Here is a 25719-nt window from a genome sequence, read left to right as displayed (position 1 = left end):
TGTGCTTAAAGTTATGTATTCAGGCATTTTGCTGGATCACAGCCCTAGAAATCCCCGGGTGGAAGATACTACAGAAGTGCAAAGTAGTATAGAATAATGATCTTCTCTGAACAGCTAATCAAAAATGGGTCAGTGGTTTTGTTCAGTGATGTGTGGTTGCTGGTGAGTATTTGCTTTAGGTTGGGGGGTTGTCTGTAAGCGAGGACAGGTCTGTCTCCCAAGATCTGTGAGAGTAAAGGATCATCTTTCAGGATAGGTTGTAGATCTCTGATGATGCGCTGGAGAGGTTTTAGTTGGGGGCTGAAGGTGACAGCTAGTGGTGTTCTGTTATTTTCTTTGTTGGGCCTGTCTTGTAGGAGGTGACTTCTGGGTACTCGTCTGGCTCTGTCAATCTGTTTTTTCACTTCAGCAGGTGGGTATTGTAGTTTTAAGAATGCTTGATAGAGATCTTGTAGGTGCTTGTCTCTATCCGAGGGATTGGAGCAAATGCGGTTATATCTTAGAGCTTGGCTGTAGACAATGGATCGTGTGGTGTGTCCTGGATGGAAGCTGGAGGCATGTAGGTAAGTGTAGCGGTCAGTAGGTTTCCGGTATAGGGTGGTATTGATGTGACCATCGCTTATTAGCACAGTAGTGTCCAGGAAATGGACCGCTTGTGTGGATTGATCTAGGCTGAGGTTGATGGTGGGATGGAAATTATTGAAATCATGGTGAAATTCCTCAAGGGCTTCTTTTCCATGGGTCCAGATGATGAAGATGTCATCAATGTAGCGCAAGTAGAGTAGGGGTGTTAGGGGACGAGAGCTAAGGAAGCGTTGTTCTAAGTCAGCCATAAAAATGTTGGCATATTGTGGGGCCATGCGGGTACCCATAGCAGTGCCGCTGACTTGAAGGTATATATTGTCCCCAAATGTGAAATAGTTGTGGGTGAGGACAAAATCACAAAGTTCAGCCACCAGGTTAGCTGTGACATTATCAGGAACCCCGATGCCAACTCTGTCCACATATCTATTCAAGTGACATCATCATAGGACCTAATCACATCAGCCATACCATCAGGGGCTCGTTCACCTGCACATCTACCAATGTGATATATGCCATCATGTGCCAGCAATGCCCCTCTGCCATGTACATTGGCCAAACCGGACAGTCTCTACGCAAAAGAATTAATGGACACAAATCTGACATCAGGAATCAAAATACTCAAAAACCAGTGGGAGAACACTTTAACCTGTCTGGTCATTCAGTGACAGACCTGCGGGTGGCTATATTACAACAGAAAAACTTCAAAAACAGACTCCAAAGAGAGACTGCTGAGCTAGAATTGATATGCAAACTAGACACAATCAACTCCGGTTTGAATAAGGACTGGGAATGGCTGAGCCATTACAAACATTGACTCTATCTCCCCTTGTAAGTATTCTCACACTTCTTATCAAACTGTCTGTACTGGGCTAGCTTGATTATCACTTCAAAAGTTTTTTTTCTCTTAATTAATTGGCCTCTCAGAGTTGGTAAGACAACTCCCACCTGTTTATGCTCTCTGTATGTGTGTATATATAGCTCCTCAATATATGTTCCATTCTATATGCATCCGAAGAAGTGGGCTGTAGTCCACGAAAGCTTATGCTCTAATAAATTTGTTAGTCTCTAAGGTGCCACAAGTACTCCTGTTCTTCTTTTTGCAGATACAGACTAACACGGCTGTTACTCTGAAACCAATCAAAAATGAGGCTCATGAGAAATTGTATTTATGAATGGCTGAAATCTTCAAAAGACCAAAACTCCACGAGTGCAGGTATCCAAGGTAGCCAGACAACTCAGGACCTACTAACTGTTTCAAAAATATGTTTCAAAAATAGTGATGACACTCTTTAAAAAGAGAAGACATGGTTCTGGCACTTTCTGGGTGACTATAATGCATTCCAAGTGAGAGAGATCAGACCACCTATCTTGTGTATATGGCTTGCATAAAAGTTTGAGTTATAAGGCTCTCTCATATGTATAATATGCAAGAGAGAACAGTAAAATACTGTGGATGGATCCAGCACAGTGTGAAACTCATTCAGAAGAAAAGACCAGAGACCATGTTCAATTATGGTCCAGGGGCCGGGATATAAAAAAAAAAGATGTCATACTCCCCTCAAATCATGACAGAGCTCCCCCTGATGTTGGAGGTTTACAAAGAGATCAATGGGAAAATGCAGCTTTTATGTATTAACCAAACTTTTATTATTTATTCAGTATCATTCAGCAATAGAACCCACTTCTGTTTTATTTCTTCCTTCTCCATCTCTCCCCGTTCTCCGTGTCTCCTGTTTTCCTCTCTGTCTTTCCAGGCAGCCATTCCCAACCCACACCTCTCAAGGGCTTCACTCCCACTCCCTTTCCCATTCTATCTGCTAATATAGTCAGTAATTAAACAGTTAATATTGGCGTTTAAGTGTCATCACTGAGCTTTAGAGTTGTCACTCAGGTGAGATTAATAAAAACAAGGGAGTTTCTGCAGACTGACAGATGTCACTGCAGCATTTACACTTTGTTTGCTTTGGCAGGTTCTCTCTGAAGTCATGAGGACTAGAATTTTTAAATGCTTAGGTCCCAAATAATCTGAAGCGGTCACGTAAATACATAATATGCAGTGCCCTGCAAATTATGTACAATGGAGTCACTAAAAATGGGGATATAATCTTTTTTCTTCTATTCTTTTATCTTTTTATAACATATTCTCTAGGAGTAAGAGAGACAAGAAAAGTGTTCTGTAAAAAAATAATCACAGGGAAAGAAAAGGAAAGCATTCAGTAGATGATAGCTGAAATAAACACTTTAAAAACAAAAGTTTTCATTCTGGTAAGATGGCAGCTGAAAGTAATAACAATATTTTGCATTATCTTGGCACATTCAATTTGAGGAACTCCAAGCACTTGCACACATTAGTCAAGTAAGTCTCACAATATCCTGTGAGGCATGGTATCTGTTTTTTTTTTTTTTTCTCCATTTGACAGTACTACACTTTTTTCTAGTTTATCATGTGTGTCAAAGTTAGAAGGAACTGCTAGTCTGCCCCTTTGTCAGCTTGCCTTGCAATAGTGACCAGAAAAGTTTATTTAAATTCCAAAGTAAGTTATCTTGAACATCCTCCTAAGATTGCTGCATTCATAACATTTTCTTTAAGCTATACAACTACCTTTTGCATTTCCCTTCCAAATATTACTGTTAGCAAGAAGATATTTAAATGAATCCTTGTCTATAACAGATAGATTATTAAATCATCCTGGCTTCCTTGCTGAAAAGACTCTTTCCAAAGCAATCTGCTTTTTTTTTTTTTTTTTAAATAGAGTTAAATTGGTTAGTATTATATACTACTTCCTCATGTTACATTTGGGAGGAATTATTGGTAACAGCATTTTGCTTATCCCAGATACTGTATGGAATTAGTAAGTGTGGTGCTCCATTGAGATACAGAGAAACAACTTCCAGATTAAGAAATAGGAGTTGTAGGGAGGGAGTTTTAGGATGTGTGCCTGCACGTGGACATGGCAATATTTCCAGCACACAGAAGTAGCTCCGATTCACAGCCAGGAACAAGCATTATCAAAGTAATGCCATTTGGACTCTCTACAGCCTCAAGTTTTAAATCACATACCTGACAGTAGCAGCCCTGAGAGTCTCGGCAATACACCATCTATCCATATCTGAACTGGCTCATCTGGGGAAAGTCTTCTCAGGACATCACTAATAGCTCAAACTGGTTCTCAAACTCTTCCACTCTCTGGGAATGAAAAACAGTATGCTAAATCCTACCAACTCCAAAGTAATCGGTGGATTAGATCATAAGAGCAGTCCTAGACTCTGGCCAAGGCCTTCCTTCCACAAGAAAGATCCCAGACAATTTTAAGCTTCATTTCAGAGAACAAAGAAATCCACACACCATTGCAAAAACTTGCCTAAAACTAGTACACCATGTGGACTCAGGCACATAAGTAATACTCTTGACTTCACCTTTAAGGCTGGCTGAGGTCAGCGTACTAGTCAGACATAACATGGATATTCAACTCATGATTTCTATTGCTCTAGTCTCCCTAAACAGGTGGATAAATCCAGACAGTCTGCAAGTGAGTCCCCCTTCCACACTCTTGTTCCCTGCCTCCCCCCCTCCCCATTCCTAGTGACATATTTCCACACACAGAAATGGGGAGCTCATCACCTGCAACGGCTGTGGACCTCTCAAGTAGCTAGGCTCCACATAAACATACAGGAGCTCGGGACAATTTGCCTGGTATGCAAGGCTTTCTGTCCCATGCCAAAGGAAGACACCCTCCAGATCCCAAAAGACAGCACCACTGCAACAGGCAAAGTGGAGCTTCATCACCACCTTGTGCCAAGAAGCATAATTCCCACAGTCCTTCACTTAAACAGGCATAAGTAACCACCTGGCACCACCTCAGTAGAAAGTACTCAGAACATCCCAAGTGGTCTCTGCTGGATTTATCCCTTGTTGACTAATATATGCTGGCTAGCATATAAATCATAGACTCTTAGGACTGGAAGGGACCTTGAGAGGTCATCTAGTCCAGTCCCCTGCACTCAAGGCAGGACCAAGTATTGTCTGGACCAGGGGTCAGCAACCTATGGCACGTGTGCCAAAGGCAGCACATGAGATGATTTTGAGTGGCACTCTCACTGCCCGGGTCCTGGCCACTGGTCCAGGGGTCTCTGCTGCCGCCCGGGGTCCCGTCCGCCAGCTCCGCTCAGCCCGCTGCCAGCCCCGGGGTCTCTGTTGCCATCCTGGGGTTCCAGCCGCTGGCTCGGGGCTCTGCAGCTGCCCCCAGCTGTGGCCCACTGGCCCCAGCCTGGGGCAGTGAGGGGTGTAGACAGGGGCAAGAGAGGGTGCAGCTCAGTACCCCCACCTTAAAAATTGTTCCAGTGTCACTGTACTGGGATATTTTTAAGTCCTGATTTTCTGCTTATATCATTATCACATCACATGGAACAGCACATTGCATTTGACATTGTGTGTCAGGACTGAGATCCCCACTTTGAACTTTAGGGTACAAATGTAGGGGCCTGCATAAAAACTTCTAAGCTTAATTACCAGCTTAGCTCTGGTTCGGCTGCCACCATTTTCAATGGATTCCCTCCCTGGGAAACCTTGAAAAACCTTCACCAAATCCCTGGTGAAAACAAATCCAACCCCTTGGATTTAAAACAAGGGGAAATTAACCATTCCCCTCCTTCCTCCCACCAACTCCTGGTGAATCAAGATCCAAAACCCCTTTGGATCTAAAACAAGGAAAAAATCAATCAGGTTCTTAAAAAGAAGGTTTTTAATTAAAGAAAAAGGTAAAAATCATCTCTGTAAAATCAGTATGGAAATCAACCTTACAGGGTAATCAAACTTAAAGAGCTCAGAGGACTCCCCTCTAGTCTCAGGTTCAAAGTACAGCAAACAAAGAGAAACACTCTAGTAAAAGGTACATTTACAAGTTGAGAAAACAAAGGAAAACTAACACGCCTTGCCTGGCTATTTACTTACAAGTTTGAAATAGGAGAGACTTGCTTAGAAAGATGTGGAGAACCTGGATTGATGTCTGGTCCCTCTCAGTCCCCGAGAACGAACACACTCCCAAACAAAGAACACAAACAAAAGCCTTCCCCCCCCAAGATTTGAAAGTATCTTGTCCCCTTATTGGTCCTTTAGGTCAGATGCCAGCCAGGTTACCTGAGCTTCTTAACCCTTTACAGGGAAAAGGATTTTGGAGTCTCTGGCCAGGAGGGATTTATAGTACTGTACACAGGACAGCTATTACCCTTCCCTTTATAGTTATGACACGCCCCCCAAATCACAGATAGTGTTGGATGTTCGGTTCCACACTGGCTGTGATTTCTTCCTGGAGTTCTAGGAGAAAACAGAGTTAATAAGACACATGTACCTTTAGACATACTACTGATTATATAAAAACTAACAATATGTTTCATTCCAAAAACAATTGTTAACCAGTTAACTCTGGGAAACTTTCCCGGGAGAGTGCATCAGCCACTTTGTTAGAAGCTCCCGAAATGTGTTGTATTTCAAAATCAAAATCTTGGAGAGCTAAACTCCACCGAAGAAGTTTTTTGTTATTTCCCTTGGCGGTATGAAGCCACTGTAGCGCAGCATGGTCTGTTTGTAGTTGGAAACGCCGTCCCCAAACATATGGGCGTAGCTTTTCCAGCGCGTACACAATGGCGTAGCATTCCTTTTCGCTGATTGACCAATGGCTTTCCCTCTCAGACAGTTTTTTACTGAGAAAGACGACAGGATGGAATTCTTGATCCGGTCCTTCCTGCATTAAAACTGCTCCCACGCCTCGCTCGGACGCATCTGTGGTTACTAGGAACAGTTTGTCAAAGTCTGGGGCCCTTAGCACAGGGTCAGACATGAGTGTTGCCTTAAGCTGGTTAAAGGCCTTTTGACACTCATCAGTCCACTGAACTGCATTTGGCTGGTTCTTTCTGGTTAGGTCTGTCAGCGGGGCGGCGATTTGGCTGTAGTGGGGTACAAATCGCCTATAATATCCAGCCAAGCCTAAGAAGGATTGGACCTGTTTCTTAGACTTTGGAACCGGCCACTTTTGGATAGCATCCACTTTGGCCTGTATGGGATTTATAGTTCCTTGACCCACCTGGTGCCCCAGGTAAGTCACTCTGTTTTGGCCTATTTGACACTTTTTAGCCTTAACAGTTAGCCCTGCCTGCTGGATGCGCTCGAAAACTTTTTCCAGGTGCTCCATGTGCTCTGCCCATGAATCAGAAAAAATGGCCACATCGTCGAGGTAGGCAACTGCAGATTCTCCCAATCCTGCTAGGAGACCATCTACAAGTCTTTGGAAGGTGGCGGGTGCATTTCGCAACCCGAAAGGGAGTACATTGAATTCATACATCCCTGCCTGGGTGACGAAGGCTGACCTTTCCTTAGCGGGTTCATCTAGTGGTACTTGCCAGTACCCCTTGGTTAAGTCCAAAGTAGAGATGAATTGGGCATGTCCCAATTTCTCCAATAGCTCATCTGTGCGTGGCATTGGATAGTTGTCAGGACGAGTTACAGCATTTAGCTTACGGTAGTCCACGCAAAAGCGTATTTCCCCATCTGGTTTGGGAACTAGAACCACTGGAGATGCCCATGCACTCTTAGAGGGGCGGATTATACCCATCTGTAGCATGTCCTGGATCTCCCTTTGTATAGCAGCTTTGGCATGAGGTGACTCCCGGTAGGGTGGGGTTCTAATAGGGTGAGCATTACCTGTGTCAATGGAGTGGTATGCCCGTTCGGTCCATCCTGGAGTGGCTGAGAAAATTGGTGCAAAGCTTGTGCACAGCTCCTTGATCTGCTGTCGCTGCAGACGTCCAAGGGTCATGGAGAGGTTCACCTCTTCCACGCCACCATCCTTTTTTCCTTCGTAGTAGACACCTTCAGGCCACTCCGCGTCATCTGTTTCCTGGGCTGTAAACTGGCAAACGTTTAATTCTCTGGAATAAAAGGGCTTAAGAGAATTAACATGGTATACTTTAGGCTTTATGTTGGAGGTGGGGGAGGCTATGAGATAGTTAACAGCTCCTAGGCGCTCCTGGACCGTGAATGGTCCTTCCCACGACGCTTCCATTTTATGGGCCTGGAGCGCCTTTAAGACCATGACTTGGTCTCCTTCTTTGAAGGACCGTTCTCTGGAATGTTTATCATACCAGGCCTTTTGCTCTTCCTGAGCATCCTTTAGGTTTTCTTTAGCAAGGGCCAAAGAATGTCGGAGGGTGTTTTGTAGGTTGCTTACAAAGTCTAGAATGTTTGTTCCTGGAGAAGGCGTAAACCCCTCCCATTGCTGCTTCACCAACTGTAATGGCCCCTTAACCTCACGGCCATACACAAGTTCAAATGGTGAAAACCCTAAACTGGGATGTGGTACAGCCCTGTAGGCAAAAAGCAACTGCTGCAACACGAGGTCCCAATCATTGGAGTGTTCATTTACAAATTTACGTATCATGGCCCCCAAAGTTCCATTAAACCTCTCCACCAGGCCATTGGTTTCATGGTGGTAAGGGGTGGCAACCAAGTGATTCACCCCATGAGCTTCCCACAGGTTTTCCATGGTTCCTGCCAGGAAGTTAGTTCCCGAATCTGTAAGGATGTCGGAGGGCCAACCTACCCTGGCAAAAATGTCTGTTAATGCCTGGCACACACTTTTAGCCCTGGTGTTGCTTAAGGGTACTGCTTCCGGCCACCGGGTAGCAAAATCCATGAAAGTCAGTACGTACTGCTTTCCTCTGGGTGTCTTCTTTGGGAAAGGACCCAGAATATCCACAGCTACGCGCTGAAATGGGACCTCAATTATGGGTAGTGGCTGGAGAGGGGCTTTAACCTGGTCTTGGGGTTTTCCCCACTCGTTGGCACACCTCACAAGACCGGACATAATTAGCAACGTCCTTGCCCATTCCCTCCCAGTGGAAGGACTTCCCCAACCGGTCCTTGGTTCTGTTCACCCCAGAATGGCCACTGGGATGATCATGGGCTAAGCTCAAGAGCTTTACCCGATACTTAGTGGGAACTACCAACTGTCTTTGAGGATGCCAGTCTTCCTGGTGCCCACCAGAAAGAGTCTCCTTGTATAAAAGTCCTTGTTCTACAACAAACCGGGATCGGTTAGAAGAGCTGAGAGGCGGTGGGGTGCTCCGCGCCGCCGCCCAAGCTTTCTGAAGGCTGTCATCTGCTTCCTGCTCGGCCTGGAACTGTTCCCTTGATGCTGGAGACATCAGTTCCTCCTTGGACTGTGGACTGGGGCTTGGTCCCTCTGGAAGCGATGCAGGTGCTGGGGCTGTTTCCATTGACTGTGAACCGCTGTCCGCTGGTGCACTATGTGGTATCTCAGGCTCTGGCTGAGCCTCTTGGGTAGGCTTATCTGCTGCTTCTGCCAGTTCAGGCTCGCTGGTGCCCTCTGGCGTTGGAGTTGTAGACGGGTTTGCAAGCGCTGGACTCAGGGCTGGCAATGGTTCTGGTGCTGGTTGCGTTGCCAGTTCCGGTTCTGGGACTGGCTTTGGCTGGGTCTCTGGGATTGGATCCACTACGGCTGTTGCAGTCGTTGGCAGAGGATCCAGTTCCACCACCTTTGTCTGGGTCTCCGGTAACACAGACGGGGCCCTGGTGGACGGCTCAGGAACAGGGATGGGGGTGAAAGCTTGCTTAGCCTGGCTGCGGGTGACTATTCCCACCCTCTTGGCTACCTTCACATGGTTGGCCAAATCTTCCCCCAGCAGCATGGGAATGGGATAATTGTCATAGACTGCAAAAGTCCACATTCCTGACCAGCCCTTGTACTGGACATGCAACGTGGCTGTAGGCAAGGTTACAGATTGTGACACGAAGGGTTGAATTGTCACTGTAGCCTCTGGGTTGATGAGTTTGGGGTCCACTAGGGATTGGTGGATAGTTGACACTTGAGCCCCAGTGTCCCTCCAGGCGGTAACCTTCTTTCCGCCCACTCTCAAGGTTTCCCTTCGCTCCGAGGGTATGAGAGAGGCATCTGGGTTTGGGGATCTTTGGTGTGATTGGGGTGTAATGAACTGTAATCGGTTAGGGTTCTTGGGGCAGTGAGCCTTTATATGTCCCAGTTCATTACATTTAAAACATCGCCCTGCTAAGGTATCACCGGGGCGATGTTGGTTGGTGGAGACTGGTGTGGTGGGGTGAGAAGGCGTCTGGGGTTTCCCTTGAGATGTGGGTGGGGCCTTGGGTTGTCCCCGGTGGTAAGGTTTTGTTTCGGCTTGCCCCTTCTGATATTCGCTCCAACTGCTACTAGTTTTTTTCTTTTCTGCCACCTCCACCCATTGGGCTCCAATCTCCCCCGCCTCAGTTACAGTTTTGGGCTTCCTATCTAGGATGTACCTTTCTATTTCCTCAGGAACACCCTCTAAAAACTGCTCCATTTTTACTAGGGAAAGCAGATCTTCCAGAGATTTAACATTTGCTCCTGATACCCAGGCATCACAATTTTTGTCAATGTGGTAGGCATGACGGGTAAATGACACATCCGGTTTCCACTTTAGGGCTCTGAACCGCCGACGGGCATGCTCGGGTGTTAGCCCCATTCTGAGTCTGGCCTTGTTTTTAAAAAGTTCATAACTGTTCATGTGTTCCTTAGGCATTTCAGCCGCCACCTCTGCTAAGGGTCCACTGAGCTGCGGCCTCAGCTCTACCATGTACTGGTCTATAGCGATACTGTATCCAAGGCAGGCCCTTTCAAAATTTTCTAAGAAGGCCTCAGTATCATCGCCTGCCTTGTAGGTGGGGAATCTTCTGGGATGGGAAGTGGTACCTGGAGGGGGGTTGTTAGCATTGGCTGGTGCATCCTGCTTAGCCTTTGCTACTTCCAGTTCATGCTTCCTTTCTTTTTCTCTCTCCTCCATCTCTTTTTCTTTCAGCTCCATCTCTCTCTTGTGGGCCTCCTCTTTGGCTTTTTCTTCTCTTTCTCTCTGCTCTGTCTCAAGTTTTGTTAATTGAAGCAGTCTCTGATGTTTTCTTTCATTTTCTTCTGCTTCTAGTTTGGCCAGTTCTATTTTGTTAGCTACTTCTTTGGTAGTCATTTTCCTGTTTTCTTGTGCTGGGTAACCCCCTTTGCAGTTGACAAACTGGGAAGCTCTCAGCTCTGGCTGCTGCAGAGTTAACAGTAACTTTCTAACTAGCTACTCCCGAGGATGTAAAAAGAAAAAAAAAACAATTCAGCTTGTAAATACCTTTTACCAGTCATTTGCTAATTGAACCCTTCTCTTAACAAAGGACCTGTAAAAAAAACTTAACACCTCTGCCTTCAGGCAAGGAGAGATAAGATATGCATCTATCTACTTCCAGCTCGGCTTTCCAAGCAGCTAGAAGGAAAAAAAAATCTCACTGGCTTTTGGGTTTAAAATGATCCCACCGCTATTCACCATGTCAGGACTGAGATCCCCACTTTGAACTTTAGGGTACAAATGTAGGGGCCTGCATAAAAACTTCTAAGCTTAATTACCAGCTTAGCTCTGGTTCGGCTGCCACCATTTTCAATGGATTCCCTCCCTGGGAAACCTTGAAAAACCTTCACCAAATCCCTGGTGAAAACAAATCCAACCCCTTGGATTTAAAACAAGGGGAAATTAACCATTCCCCTCCTTCCTCCCACCAACTCCTGGTGAATCAAGATCCAAAACCCCTTTGGATCTAAAACAAGGAAAAAATCAATCAGGTTCTTAAAAAGAAGGTTTTTAATTAAAGAAAAAGGTAAAAATCATCTCTGTAAAATCAGTATGGAAATCAACCTTACAGGGTAATCAAACTTAAAGAGCTCAGAGGACTCCCCTCTAGTCTCAGGTTCAAAGTACAGCAAACAAAGAGAAACACTCTAGTAAAAGGTACATTTACAAGTTGAGAAAACAAAGGAAAACTAACACGCCTTGCCTGGCTATTTACTTACAAGTTTGAAATAGGAGAGACTTGCTTAGAAAGATGTGGAGAACCTGGATTGATGTCTGGTCCCTCTCAGTCCCCGAGAACGAACACACTCCCAAACAAAGAACACAAACAAAAGCCTTCCCCCCCCAAGATTTGAAAGTATCTTGTCCCCTTATTGGTCCTTTAGGTCAGATGCCAGCCAGGTTACCTGAGCTTCTTAACCCTTTACAGGGAAAAGGATTTTGGAGTCTCTGGCCAGGAGGGATTTATAGTACTGTACACAGGACAGCTATTACCCTTCCCTTTATAGTTATGACATTGTGCATGCCGTCTGTCGCAATTTTTTTTTCCACTGTAAGTTGAGGGGTACATTTGACAAAATGTCAGCTCCTAAGAGAGCAAAGTTAGATGTCCATTCATATCAGCCTTCTTAGACAGATACATCTGGACTTATTCAAAAGAAAGACCGTGCTGTTTGTGCTTTCTGTTGTGAAAGTGTTGTTTGTCGCATATCAAGTGTTCGACGATATTTTCAAACGAAACACGAGAAAAACCTTTATTGACGAAACAGACAAGACTCAATCGATGAAAAATGCAGTAGCAGGATATGAGAAGCAAAGCCATGTTTTTAAATACTTACGTGTAAGTAAAAATCAAGCCACGGAAGGAAGTTTCAAGATTGCACAGTGCATTGCAAAAAAACTGAAAGCCATTTACAGATGGGGAATATATAAAAAGTTTTTCTCAGCAGTTTGGAGGTTTTGTTCAATGATTTCACAAATAAAGAGGCGTATCTAGAATAAAAACTGCCTGTCTCTGCCAGAACAGTTGAGAGACGCATGGCAGAAAACGTTAACGAAAAGACATAGTAGTGTTTACCATTGCAGTTGATGAGAGTGTGGATATAAACAACGTTCCATATTTGGCAGTCGTGCTTCCAATGAAATCCAAGAGGAACTCTGTTCCCTAAAACCCCTGCATGGCACAACAAAGGGGGAAGATATAGTGGAAACTTTTGTAAACCATTTTGAAGAATGAGGAGTTGACATCAGAAAAATATTGTGTGTGACAACAGATGGTGCTCCTGCCATGGTCGGAAAACAGAAGGGATTTGTAAAGTTACTTGAAGATCAAATTGGCTGCCCAACAGTCAAATTTCACTGTATCATCCATCAAGAAAATCTGTGCGCTAAAATTTCTAATTCAGAGCTTAATAATGTGATGAATGCAGTGGTGCAAATTGTGAATGTTCTTGTTGCTCGATCTGCTTTGACTCACAGACAGTTTCAAGCACTGCTAGAAGAGATGGACAGAGCTTATAATGACATTCCACTTCACAGCAAAATTCGGTGACTAAGTTGTGACAAGGTTTTGGTGCGCTTTGTAAACTGTTTTGATGCAATCAAGGCCTTTTTGTCAGAAAAAGGACAAAACTACCCCGAACTGGATGATGACAAATGGCTGTGTAAGCTCATGTTTCTAACTGACATCACCGCTCACCTAAACGAGCTCAACCTCCATCTCCAAGGTGCAGGGCAAATGGTTCTGGATCTTTATGAAACCTGAAAGGCAGTTGTTGTAAAACTAGCAGTTTTTTCTTGGAATATTCGAACTTCGACTTTCCGCTACTTCCAACACATAAAAGAGCTATTGACACGTTGTACTGTCAGTGTCGATGAGATTGGAACGTACATGCAAGAACTGGAATCAGAATTTTCTGACAGATTTCACGTATTCCAGCGATTTGGCCCAATGCTTTCTTTTCTAGTTAAACCTGAAAAGTTCAACAAAAGCGACTTGGATTTGTTTGTATTTCAGTGGATGGGTGTTAAAGATTTCAAAATGCAGCTCATTCAGTTAAAAAGCTCAGAATTGTGTGCAAAGTTTGGAGATCTGCGGAGTGCACTTAAAGCTACCGAGAGAGATCATGGGGCCTCTATTCTGACCTGCTGGATGTCCCTGACAGTGAAATTTAACTGTTTGAAGAAAATTGCATCTGCAATGCTTTCAGCATTTGGATCCACATTCCTGTATTTTCACACATGAAATCTGTCCTCTGTCCCTTAAAGTATCCAAATACATGCCAGACATTGGAAAACTCAGCAAGGAAAAGCAAGGGCAAGGATCACACTAAACTGATATATCATATATATAATATATAAACTATTATAGAGAGACACATTCTAAAAACATGAAAATGTATTACTAGCACGCGAAACCTTAAATTAGAGTGAATGAATGAAGACTTGGCACACCACTTCTGAAAGGTTGCCGACCCCTGGTCTAGACCATGCCTGACAGGTGTTTGTCTAACCTGCTCTTAAAAATCTCCAATGATGGAGATTCCACAACCTCCCTAAGCAATTTATTACAGTGCTTAACCACCCGGACAGTTAGGAAGTTTTTCCTGATGTCCAACCTAAACCTCCCTTGCTGCAATTTAAGCCCATTGCTTCTTGTCCTATCCTCAGAGGTTAAAAAGAATGATTTTTCTCCCTCCTCCTTTTACATACTTGAAAATTGTTATGTTCCCCCTCAGTCTTCTCTTTTCCAGACTAAACAACCCCAATTTTTTTCAATCTTCCCTCATAGGCCATGTTTTCTAGACCTTTAATCATTTCTGTTGCTCTTCTCTGGACTCTCTCCAATTTGTCAACATCCTTCCTGAAATGTGGCGTACAGAACTGGACACAATATCCAGTTGAAGCCTAATCAGTGCAGAGTAGAGCAGAAGAATTACTTCTCATGTCTTGCTTACAACACTCCTCCTAATATATCCCAGAATGACGTTCATTTTTTTGCAACAGCGTTTCACTGTTGGCTCATGTTTAGCTTGTGGTCCACTATGATCCCTTTTCTCAGTACTCCTTCCTAGGCAATCAGACCCAGAACTGAAATATAGATCGTATTAATAGTATGCATTATTCGCACCATATATTAGCATACATTAAGCACAAATATTATAACAGTGATATGGCCTAAAAAGGCCTATACCATAACCCTGTTCACTTATGCTAGGTATTTGGCACAAGCAAATAGGAAACCTGTCAAAATGAAGATACATTCATTCTGTGTCTTAGTACAAGCTTCACGGATCAGTACCTGGACTGCCAGTATCTAAAACAAAGATAAGGAAGGAACAGAACAACAAGTTAGGAAACTGGAACAAATTGCTGGGCACACATTAGTGATGTGTGAAGACATGTGTAACTTGTAAAATCATAAATAATACCAGCTGAAACTTGTAACTCGGGGAGCACACATTCTGCGTAAGATGTATGTAACATCGCTCCACGGGACTACTGTTCAGAGACAGGTATCATATAAAACCTTTTTCCTGTACCATATTAATAAACCTAACCTGATTGGTTATTTGGTCTAAAGTATATTTCATAATGAAATAATGAACCAAAGTCTAGTCAAGCAAATGACTATACAATTTATCAACACCCTGAAGGCCATTTCTCCATGGGGTTCTCCAATGATAGACCTGTTGTTCAGCAACATTGCAAACAAGTGCCCCCTGTTCTGTTCCAAAGAAGGAAGAAGTCCCAGCTATCGGATACTTTTCTCCTCTCCTGGTCAAAAGGCCCATTATCCACCTTCCCTCTGGTTCCAGTGATCCTCAGAGTCACCACAAAGATCACACATTATGTAGCCAGAGTTTTCCTCATAATTCTCTCTTGGGCAAGACAATTATGGTTCACAGAGCTGCTACACCTAGTGCAAGACCTCCACATCCAGGATATTCAAGAGTGGGACTTTGTTCAGAATCAAGGTCAGATTTTTCACCCCCTCCCAAAGTCCCTGCACTTCACAGCATACTTCAGCTGACTGAGCCACACAAACAGGATTCGTTCTACAGTGGTACAAGACCTCTCAGCTAAAACAGAAAACCATTCAGAGTCCTTCACAGGAAGAAGTGGAAACAATTCTGCATATAGCCCTCCCAGGAAGGTGCGACTCTTTCAAAAAGATCCTGTTTGTAAATTCCTATGTTTTCCAACTAAAAACAAACAAGACTCAACACCACTTCAATCAGAGTCCACTTAGTGGCAAACTTCACCGGCCACCCTCCAATCCAGTCTTCCATCACCTCATAGTGACGAAGTGCTTTAAAGCCCTGAGCCATGCCTTTCCACCAACCAGAGAACTACCTCCACCCTGGCACCAAACTATTGTCTTAACCATTCTTATAAAACCCCAATTTGAGCTATGAATGACTATTCACTTTACCATCTCTCCATAAAGATTCCTTTCCTAGTGGCCATCACCTCAGCTGGGAGGGTTAACAAGATTCAAACCTTAAGGCAGAGCCACAGTATACAGGATTCCATAGGGATAAAAAGATGTTGAGGTCTCACCCCAAATTCTTATCTAAAAAGCTTTCCAAATTTCACATGAATCAGTCAGTCAGTCACCCATTCAAACCATTGGGAAGCTAGATTATACACATTAAATGTAAAGACAGCCCTTGTTTGCTATCTCTCTCTTATTTGTAGCACACGGACAATTCTAGGGGTCAATGTGTTTTGAGAGATTCTACATAAGAATGGCCATACTGGGTCAGACCAATTGTACAAGTGAATTAGGCAGCAGACCCATACTTATTACAAAACACTAGGGCCTTTCTTTCCCCTCTCACCGGTATCAGGGTTCATTCTACTAAATCTAAAGCGGCTTGTTACCCCAAATTTGAACGGTGCATGTACCCCAGATTTTGATCAAGTCAATTGCAACCATATTATGTGCATTCAGCCACCATGAATTAATAAAAATAGACCACCACCTACTTAAGGGTTAATTTGAACAAGCAGAGTTTCTGGAGGCAAGGTCAAATACATTTGCAGGCTTACAGTCTCTGCTAATCAGAATGGGAGGAGGGGAGAGAAAAAGTCAACAATTGAGACAAAAGCAAATAAGTGGATGAGAACCTTGGAGTTTGGGTGCGTTTGATGTAAAAGTTTATTATGACTAAGATTGTTAGGAATGTTTGTTGATAAATAATTTATTGACTTTAGGAGCTGTGATGACCTAGTAGGGGTCACAATGATCTATGTGTTTTGTAAAACTTAGCTATAGAAGGATTACATAATAAAGTGTACTTTGGAGCAGTCACCTGAAGTTATCCTGAGAGGGTTTTTTCCCCCAACACCTTACTCCCTGGCAGGGAAGCAACCAGCCATTGCTGAACTGCTGCAATTTACTCAATACCGTCCGATTTTAGGTAAATATTTGGGATGTTCTAAACCTATTGTTTTGTGTCTATGTGTGCTTAAATCTAATAAATTGTAGTTTTAGATAAGAGTACGCTTACTTGTATTAATCTTTCATCAGCTAGAGCTCTGTGTTCCCATTGATTTATTCCTGACCCTGCCTGGAGTGAAACAGTTAAGTTACCACTGCTGTGGGTTCTGAAAACTCTGGGTAACATATGCTGCTTACCTTAGGACTGTTTCTCTTCAAGAGATTCGCTGAGTGGCTACCTGTAGCTTTATCCACACATCAAAATATTACTCGTGGGACCTGGCATCCAGACCAGACACCAACTTCACAAGAATGTTTCTGCATTTTATTTAGCCAGAACTCTTAAGACTTTCCTCCTATTTGGTCTGGTAATTGCTTATTATGAATGGGATCCAGACACACAAAAATTGAAGAAAAACAAGGCCCTTACCTTAAAGCAGTGTTTCTCAACCTGGCGACCCCCTTTAGACTTAAAAAAAAAAAAAAAAAAAGAGAGAAAGAGAGAAAGAAAGAAAGAAAGAAAGAAAGAAAGAAAGAAAGAAAGAAAAAGTGACCTTCCCCTACTAAGACTTGAAAAAATTGCAAACCCCTACCTTAAATATCATTAAGTAAATTATGACTAATACTCAGGGCCAGTGTTGGGGGATGGCAACCAGGGCCCCATGACACAGGAGGCCTCACAAAGCTAAATTATATGCTTCAGTCCCAGGCAATGGGGCTTGGGCTTCAGCTGCGGGCAGCGAGGGGCTGAAGCATGTAATTTAGCTTCCCGGGGTCCCCTGTGGCGTGTGGCCCCTGGCAGTTGCCCTGCTTGCCACCCCATAACACTGGCTCTACACTTGCGACTGCCTCCAAAACCTGTTCCACAATGCCCTGGGGGTCATGACCCCATGCATGCCAATCCAATGACCCACCCTCTTTCCCCACTACTTCAGAGTCCTCCTACACAAATAGGATTCTGGATTAGCAAGCAAAGAGAGTGGTAATTGGAGGTGCACTCCTCCTGTAGTCCCTCTGGTAAGAGGGCATGAAGACATGCAGAGCACACTTGCCCCCAACACTGCTGGCCAAAAGATTTCAGACTTGTAGATTTCCACAAGTAGGACCTCTAAGGACAAAGCATTTCAAAGAACTAGATACTGCCAGATCAGGACCTTGTTTTTTCCTTGTTGCAGTACAGTCCTAATTCTTATGAGCGACAGGTCATCCTACACCAGTAAATTCAGATGTGCCAGTGCAAATCTATTTATACCATGCACCAAAGAAACTTTCTTGACTGAAGCTTCTTCAAAAGGAAGGCTATCGTTGTCTAGCAGATCAAAGATTTACTCTTTCCTCAGCGTAGCATTATAAGCAGGACCGTCTCTAGGCACCAGAAAAGCAAGCACGTGCTTGGGGCAGCATTCCGGCCATTCTTTTTTTGTTGTTGCTTGGGCGGCATTCTGGCAAACCTAGAGCCGGCCCTGATTATAAGGGTTTTGGGGTTTTTTTGTTGTTGTTTTAGTTTATGTTACTTAGCAACCTTCTATTACCTTTAGGTGCACATAAAACTGTCTCAACTTTAAAGGGAGAGTAATATTGCAGGGTAATATCCTCACACGCACCAAGACAATCTTCAAGGTATTTAAATATGAAAACTATTGTGTAGCCAGTTTTTCAGAGAACCTAAAACATATTCTTTAATTCCAAGGATTTAGCTGTACAACTCCCATTATACTTTCATGGACATCCCTGTGCTCATAAATTATCCCTTGGGGAAAACATTTTAAACTTGATCATATAGTATACTCTAAACTCAACAAAAGTTAATTAAGATGATGTAAAAGCTGCAGGCACAGTGATTTCATGCATATTACCTTTCAAGAAAGTTACAGTTAAGAACTTTAATATTAGAAACACAGGAAAGACAGAATTAAGGCTACAGTACCTAAAAAAGGCACCCAATCTGTGGATGTATTAAAAATATGCACCACATAACTATTACAATTTGTTTTTTTACATACATGTCTCAAATGGCTAAGTGTGATGCTTTGTCACCACACTAACCTTTGTTCTTTTCATGCCAGTACTCTGAAAGCACAATCTACATATGAGAGTTCTATATATGAAGACATGCTAGCTCTTTCTAGCAACATTTAGATAATTTACTTGTTAAGGTTAGATTGTTTTTACAATGCGAGACCCTGCTACAGCATCAATTACCTGCTGAGAGGTGAGAGCACCTGTCAAATGTGCTGTGGATTATTAAAGAGGTTCTAATGCATTCAGTGGTTTTGTTAGAACAAAAATGCACTTAAAATAAGAAAGTTACAATAAATCATTATCGATCTGGTTTAAACAAAACAAAAACAAAAAAACCCTGTGGAATTCAAAGTTAAGGCAGCTAATTCATCCTGAACTCACTGCATTTGTGTACTGCTGCACGTGTTGAGGTCAGTTCTAACCATGTGCTGGGAATTTATACATGCAATAACCATCAGAGGAAGAATTTACTTGAGGGTAGGAAAGATTACACTCTGTTCAGGAACTCCATCAATACCTAGGACACAGTGAACATTACATCTAACTAGAATTTAAAGTTGTGAATTTCCTAGCTCTCTCCCTATCCCCCAAATTTAAGACAGGCCCTTATTTTTAATATAAAGCTTTTTCAAAAGCATATTTAAATAGGTAACATGTTACATCAAATTATAACATTTTTATTTCCTTTCAGGGAAGTCTACAATACCAGTTGCTATTACTACTCTAACTCTGACACACAACAGCATCAAACTCAAAACAGTATTTAAGTGCATGCGAATTTTTGAGACTTCCCACATTAGTTTAAAACACAAGACATTAACTTTCCATTTCCTTATTAAAACTGGAATAAAGGAAAGCTAGGGTTTAGTTTAGCAAAGATAAGCATGACCAGCCAAGAGGTAAAACTTGGGGATACAAGTGTAACTTTCTTCCTAAGACAAGCAAAAAAAGAAAAAAGAAAAAAAAAGTTGCTTACAAGTAAATTTGTCAATAACTCAACCTAATTAAAAAAAAAAGTGTCAAGATAAGTTATCACCTTTTAAGTAACAGTTTCTTATCTTAAAACAATCTTCTTACGCAGTCTAGAAAAGGATGCGGAAGGATGTTTTAGTTCCGCTCCTAACTTAGGCTGTTTCATACAAACTTCTGGGACCAACAGGGCTACAACACTTCAACACAATTTTGTGCTGCAGATGAAACTCTGATTTGTTCATTTAAACTGTATCTGAGTTTGAAAAAAATCAGGGGGAAAGAAAATAGGGACCCGAGGGTAGGGAGCAAAGGGAAAGGAAGTAGGGAGTGAACAGTGTGGGGTACACAGGCTCAGCGGTAGCTAAGCAGCAGGGGGTGCTGGGGAAGAGGGCAGCCGGGCTGGGGTAAGGAACCCTGGGCACAAGAGGGAAGCCAAGAGGGGATGAAGTGTCCAGCGGTTGGGGGCACAGGAGGAAGCCAGCAGGGGGCGAGCTGCCGGAGTTGGGGGGCGGAAGTCAGCAGGCGGAGAGCTGCACAGAGCTTGGGGGCGCTCGGGCGGCGGCGGGGCTGGCACTCACCTCGGCGGCGTGCGGCGGGCTGAGGACGCTACCGGTCAGGGCGGCATGGTGTCCCGGCTCCCCGCCCCGGCTGCTGCTTTTACGCAACTGGCAGCGGCTCCTGCCGTGGGGCCTGGAGGGGAAACAGCCCGCCCCGCCCCCGTCCCCGAAATGACGCGGCTCCGCCCGGCCGCCCCTTCCCCGCCCAGCCCGGCTGCACCCCCGCTTCCCCGGCGCCGAGGGGCTGGGCCGGAGGAGGAGCTCCGGGGCCTGGGCTGCTCTGCCCGGCACGGAGAGGAAGGCCGGAGGCGCCGTGGGGGACAAGCCCAGCTCCGTGAGTCCAGAGCTGGGCCCCCGCATGGGGTGTTCGCCCTGCGGGCCCGGGCTCTGGCCGGTGGCAGCGTGTCACACCCGTACCACGCGAGCAGCGCACCGGGACCCCTCCTCGCCCAGCCCCGGGGGGACCCGCTGCGTCCAGCCCCTCTGCACCGCTGGTGTCTCCCGCGTGTGCGCCCCGCTGGACTGCCCCAGCCTGCCCGCTGCGAGCGCTTGCCCCAGCGATTCCTCTCCCTTTCCAGCATCTTCCTCTGTTCTTACCCCCACACACTCCCGTGAGCCACTTCTGCCTCCATACCCCATATTACCCTGCCCCCTCTTCCTAGTTCTCTACATCCCTTCCATGCTCTCCCAGGTCTTCTCCCCTCCCGACCTCTTGTATTACCCTCTCTCTCAACCCGGTTCCCCGGACCTCTTCAGCCTCCCTCCTGCTTCCCCCTTTTCAGCGTTTCCTGCTGAGCTCGCCACGCCACCAATCCGCCCCTTTCTGCCCGTAGGGCATCTTGCTGTCTGTCGCACTGCAGCAGTTGCGAGCCCATGTGAAGTTTTCAGTAACGCTTCCTTGGGGGGTTGGGGTGGATGGTGTTCTGGAGCTTGCAGCAGGAGGCTGGGATTGGAAAATGATCCTGTGACCAATTAAAACCGGAGCTGTGTCCCCACAGAGCCTGTCTGTCCACCCCAGCATGCAGGTAGCATATGTGCAAATTCTGCACCTATTCCCATCGCCTCCCTCCCTTCAGTGCTCATCCTGCTTTCCCTCTTACCATCTGAGCAGGGACTTGTCCTTCCCCCAGAGATGTGGGCAGCATGTAGCTCATTTTGTGGATTACCAGAATTCAAATAATAATCACTTTGTGTTATGTTGTGGGGGAAGTTAGGGAACATTCTGCAACACACACACGGCTAACAGTAAGGGAGAGGAATCGGAGAAAAGTACGACCTGGCACTGCTTGTCATGCTGTAGAGAGCCACACTCCTCAAACAGGAGACTATTAAAGAAAACTATGAACTAAAGACAGAGTTCCACACAGCTTGAGTTCTAACTAACTCTTTGTTTACCAGGACCAACACCATGTCTAAAATGCTGTACAGCAGAGAAGACATCTAGTGGCTGGGTAGCATACTGCAAGTAAACATTACACCTTAAAGCAACAGGTAGCTCCAATTACTTTCACTTGAGTGAGGCTAAATCAGAGTGGAGTGGCTCAAGTGTGAGCTGCAAAACTGCACTCAAGCTATACAGAGTGATTTGATTAGCAGCACAAAGTGATTAGACTAGCATCTGATAAATTATGCTAACTGCAGCTATAGTCTGTAGCTGCATACCTATGATATTACTAGATCTAGTATCTGTGGCTCTCAACAAGCTTCAATTCAGACCCCCATGGGCCAGCTAGCTAGAGTTTAATATACCACTTAACATACCACTTAACTCACCCAAAAGATTTTTGTGCATGAATGGGAATCAGGTTAGAGCTAACATTCAATTTATACCTTGAGCTAACACTATAGTGAAGACAACCTGTTAGATATGTAAATAAGGCAGCATTTTCCCCTTTCTTCTTCACTCTAGTTAATTATACTAGTTTAATTATTCCAAATTATATTGGGTCCAATTTTTTAAAAAGTCATATTCATAATTACATCTGCAAATATGTTCATAAATCCATCATAATTATGATAAATGGACATGCATAAGGGCATTTTTACTTGCAAGTAATCTGTCATGCCTCAGCTGAAGGAATTGCAAGATAATTTATTTTTGTTTGTTTTAAACAATGGAAGCATCTTAGACTTATACTATGATAAACCCAAGCAAGCATGAAAATCAAGCGCGTTTCTATATACAAAGTGCCCCATTTTAAAAAATAAAGTATACCATTGGGCATCTAATTTATACATGCCTATGCAATGCAGGTTTTGGGCATTCAGATTTCCACTTAGTCTGACTATTTTTATGTACAAATTACCTGAATTATTTATTCAATCAGAATAGGTGCATGAGCATATTAGGCTCATAATTGCATGCACTTTTATGCCTGACCTTTTGAAAATCAGGCCCTTTTACATCAAGAAACTTTCAGGGATCCTCTCTGTGGTCTCCTGTAAACAATGATAAATCTGAAACATTCCCACTGAGCTTCCACTATAAAAAGTAAGCTCATGGAATTTAATATCAATACTCCCTGAATTCTATTAAATATTTAGGACTTAAGCTTTTCTTCTCCTTTGAGAAATTACACTCACTAAATGCAGTTTTTACAAAAATCAATAAAAAGGAACTTGGCCAGATGGATATGCTTCCTGCTTTCAATGAGCAGAAGGATCTACCTCTTAAAATGAGTTGTCCTCCCAATGCTCGTTTCTCTTTAATACATAGAATTTCCCATCCATCCCTAAAGCAAAGTTTCCAATAATGCAAAGAACTGTTTACTTTTATATACAGGTATATGGCAAATTAAGAGATCCATAATTCAGTTAAAATACCCAAAATACTCCAATTTCAATGGGACTACATGTGGCAGGGAGCCACTTGAGTTCATAAGCAGCAGGGAGGGTGAAATCTAAAAAAATTACTGAACGTTTTCCAAAATTTACTAAATAGGATCAGGGTCGGAGGGAGGCGATTGAGACACCCTGGAGAGTAGAAGGGGAGGGTTTGGAGTTGGATGAGTCAAGGCAGGCAGAGGATGAGCCTTACCAAATCTTATCCCGATTCCTGAGCCACAAAATTGAATTGCTGGTACTTTTCTGCACCATCCCCTTTACTCCTTGCTAGCGCCACTTGACAGCCAGGCTGGACCCTTTGCTCCGGTCAAACATCTGGGACAGCCAGCTTGACCCCATGCTGCCTCCGCCATTACTAGGAGACAGCAGTGGAATTCAGACTCCTGGGGTTGGGGGAGGCTTGCACAGACTACACAGTTAAAAAAAAAAAGTCTGGTACCATTCCCCAGGCCACCAATTGCCCCCTCTCCAGAACCAGCACCACCACAGCCAGCTCCTCAGCATCCTCCCTGGCGCATGTGGGAAGCCCCTAAGAGGCAGCGCCACCCCTCACCAGCTGGCAGCAGTAGCAAGCCGAGTTCTTCTGCTGCCATTCTCTCTGGGCAGGGGGAGAAGACCCACCAGTTTGGCACAAAGCTGCCATTCAGGCCCCAGCAACACTACCACCTGATGGACAAAATTTTACCTAATGTGTCAGGAGTTGGGGATTTCACCCCATTTGTCCCACTCTTCTGGGTGTCCCTGCCTGAGGGAGTAAGGATATGTGCATAGGTAACTCTTTGCAGGTCCTATAGCTCTTAACCTGCAAACATGGACATATGTGTTTAAAGTTATGCATGCTATGTGTCAGTGTTTGCAGGATAAGGGCCTATGTTTGTCAGAAGGAAGGGATGAAATGGGAATGCCATAACTAATGTTTATTCAGCAACTTGCAGCTAAAAAGTAATATTTGTGAAGCCTCACAATTCAAGATTAAAACTAATTTTAAATAATAAGGATTAGGATGAGATTTTCACTGAAGGTCCAGATTATATCCCACATCTGCATGTGTGGGTTTTTTGCATCTTCCTGTGAAGCATCTGGTGCTGATCAGTATCCACGACTAGAATTGCCAAATTGGCTCAAACCTATGGCTCATTGAATCCAATAGCCTAAATTCCTATACCTGTGATCTTGTGTCGCTTTCCTCATGGAACCCAAAACCGTAAATCACTGCGTCGCCTCCCTGCCTCAGCAAAGACATCTTTGCTGGAGCTTAAACTGTGACAATTCCCCTACCACCCACTCTGTCTACCTCACCACTAAACTCCTTGAGACTCGACAGTCTAAACTTTGCCTTGCAGGTAACGTTCAATGCACCCAGTTCCAAGTTTCCTAGAGGCATCTCTCTGAAATGTCCAGTCCCTCTCATTGGACACTCACAGAAAATAACTAAGTCCACTGCCACACCAGCCTGTTGGCTCAACTGAGGATGCACACCCCACTTCAATATAACAGCACTGAGATGATCTACAGTATAACTAAGCATACATTTATTAATAACATGAATGTAAGCGACAAAGAGTCCTGTGGCACCTTATAGACCAGTGGAGCATAAGCTTTCGTGGGTGAATACCCACTTTGTCAGACGCATGGCAGACTATTCACCCACGAAAGCTTATGCTCCAATACATCTGTTAGTCTATAAGGTGCCACAGGACTCTTGGTCGCCTTTTACAGATCCAGACTAACACAGTTCCCCCTCCGATACATTAATTTAAGCGATACTAAGCAAGAAAAAAAGAGTCAGGAAGGATTACAAATAAAACAAAATAACACTTTCTAGTGACTAAAGCTTTACGTTAGCCAGCTATAATCTTTGCCTAAGCACCTTTTTCACTTCCATCAAGCGGTGTGTATCTCCAGCCCTTCGGGCACAAGAGCCACTGTTCACAGAATCAAAGAATCCTAATTCCCTTTGTCCACTAAGTGATGGATAACTAAGGGTTTCTCTCCCCTTCTTCTTGTAGTCCAGTAAACCTTTGAAATATATTCTTTTGGAGTGTATCCCCAGATAAAGCTTTTCTCCTGTGCTGCTTGTGCTCCAGGAAGTTGACACCATGCTGTGTTCCAGTCCTCGCCCTTCTCTCAATTGCTTTTCCTGTTGACTCGGATGTAAATATAACTTCCACTGTCTCTGTTATCACCTTGCTCAATTTACACTGGAGACGCAGGGAAACAGACAAAACAGCATTCCTTTGTCTTGGACAAATTGTTTATCATCTCTACTTGGATTGCTTGGTCTAAACATATTTTAGTAACATAGTTCTAGCACACCTACATAACTTTTTACATGCTAACCCGATGTAACACACAAAAATATTAATTATCTGAGTGTCACCTGTTTTCATGCAATACGTTACAAGATACTTTTTGGATAACTATTATGACAACGATTGTGTTATGTGTAGTGGAGTTTGCCACAGTGTCAAGACTATCTAATAAGAATAATAGATAAGCAATCACAGTGCAAAAGGAGGAATGTGTCAGGTCTGATAACAGTTGTAGTTACGGACAGTGAGCCCTTTGCCAGGGGGCATTGACAGGCTAATAAGGTCACAGTAATATATATACAAACACACTATT

General features: G+C 44.0%; 1 protein-coding gene across 2 annotated transcripts in view; it reads right to left on the bottom strand.

Moving 5' to 3' along the window:
• The window catches only part of CEMIP2 (cell migration inducing hyaluronidase 2), an 87082-nt gene that overhangs the window by 56311 nt on the left and 5052 nt on the right, over nt 1-25719 (bottom strand). Inside the window, exon 1 of one of the 2 annotated variants that reach the window (XM_054032007.1) lies at nt 20272-20392. The exons of the other annotated variant lie outside the window; for it this stretch is intronic. The gene's annotated coding sequence lies outside the window, so the exon portion shown is untranslated. Of the gene's footprint in view, nt 1-20271; nt 20393-25719 lie in introns of those variants that run through there. 2 annotated transcript variants of the gene reach the window in all.

Source organism: Malaclemys terrapin, chromosome 6 (genome assembly GCF_027887155.1).
Source record: "Malaclemys terrapin pileata isolate rMalTer1 chromosome 6, rMalTer1.hap1, whole genome shotgun sequence".
NCBI classification, from domain to species: Eukaryota; Metazoa; Chordata; order Testudines; family Emydidae; genus Malaclemys; species Malaclemys terrapin.
This window is presented reverse-complemented; position numbering and strand designations above follow the sequence as displayed.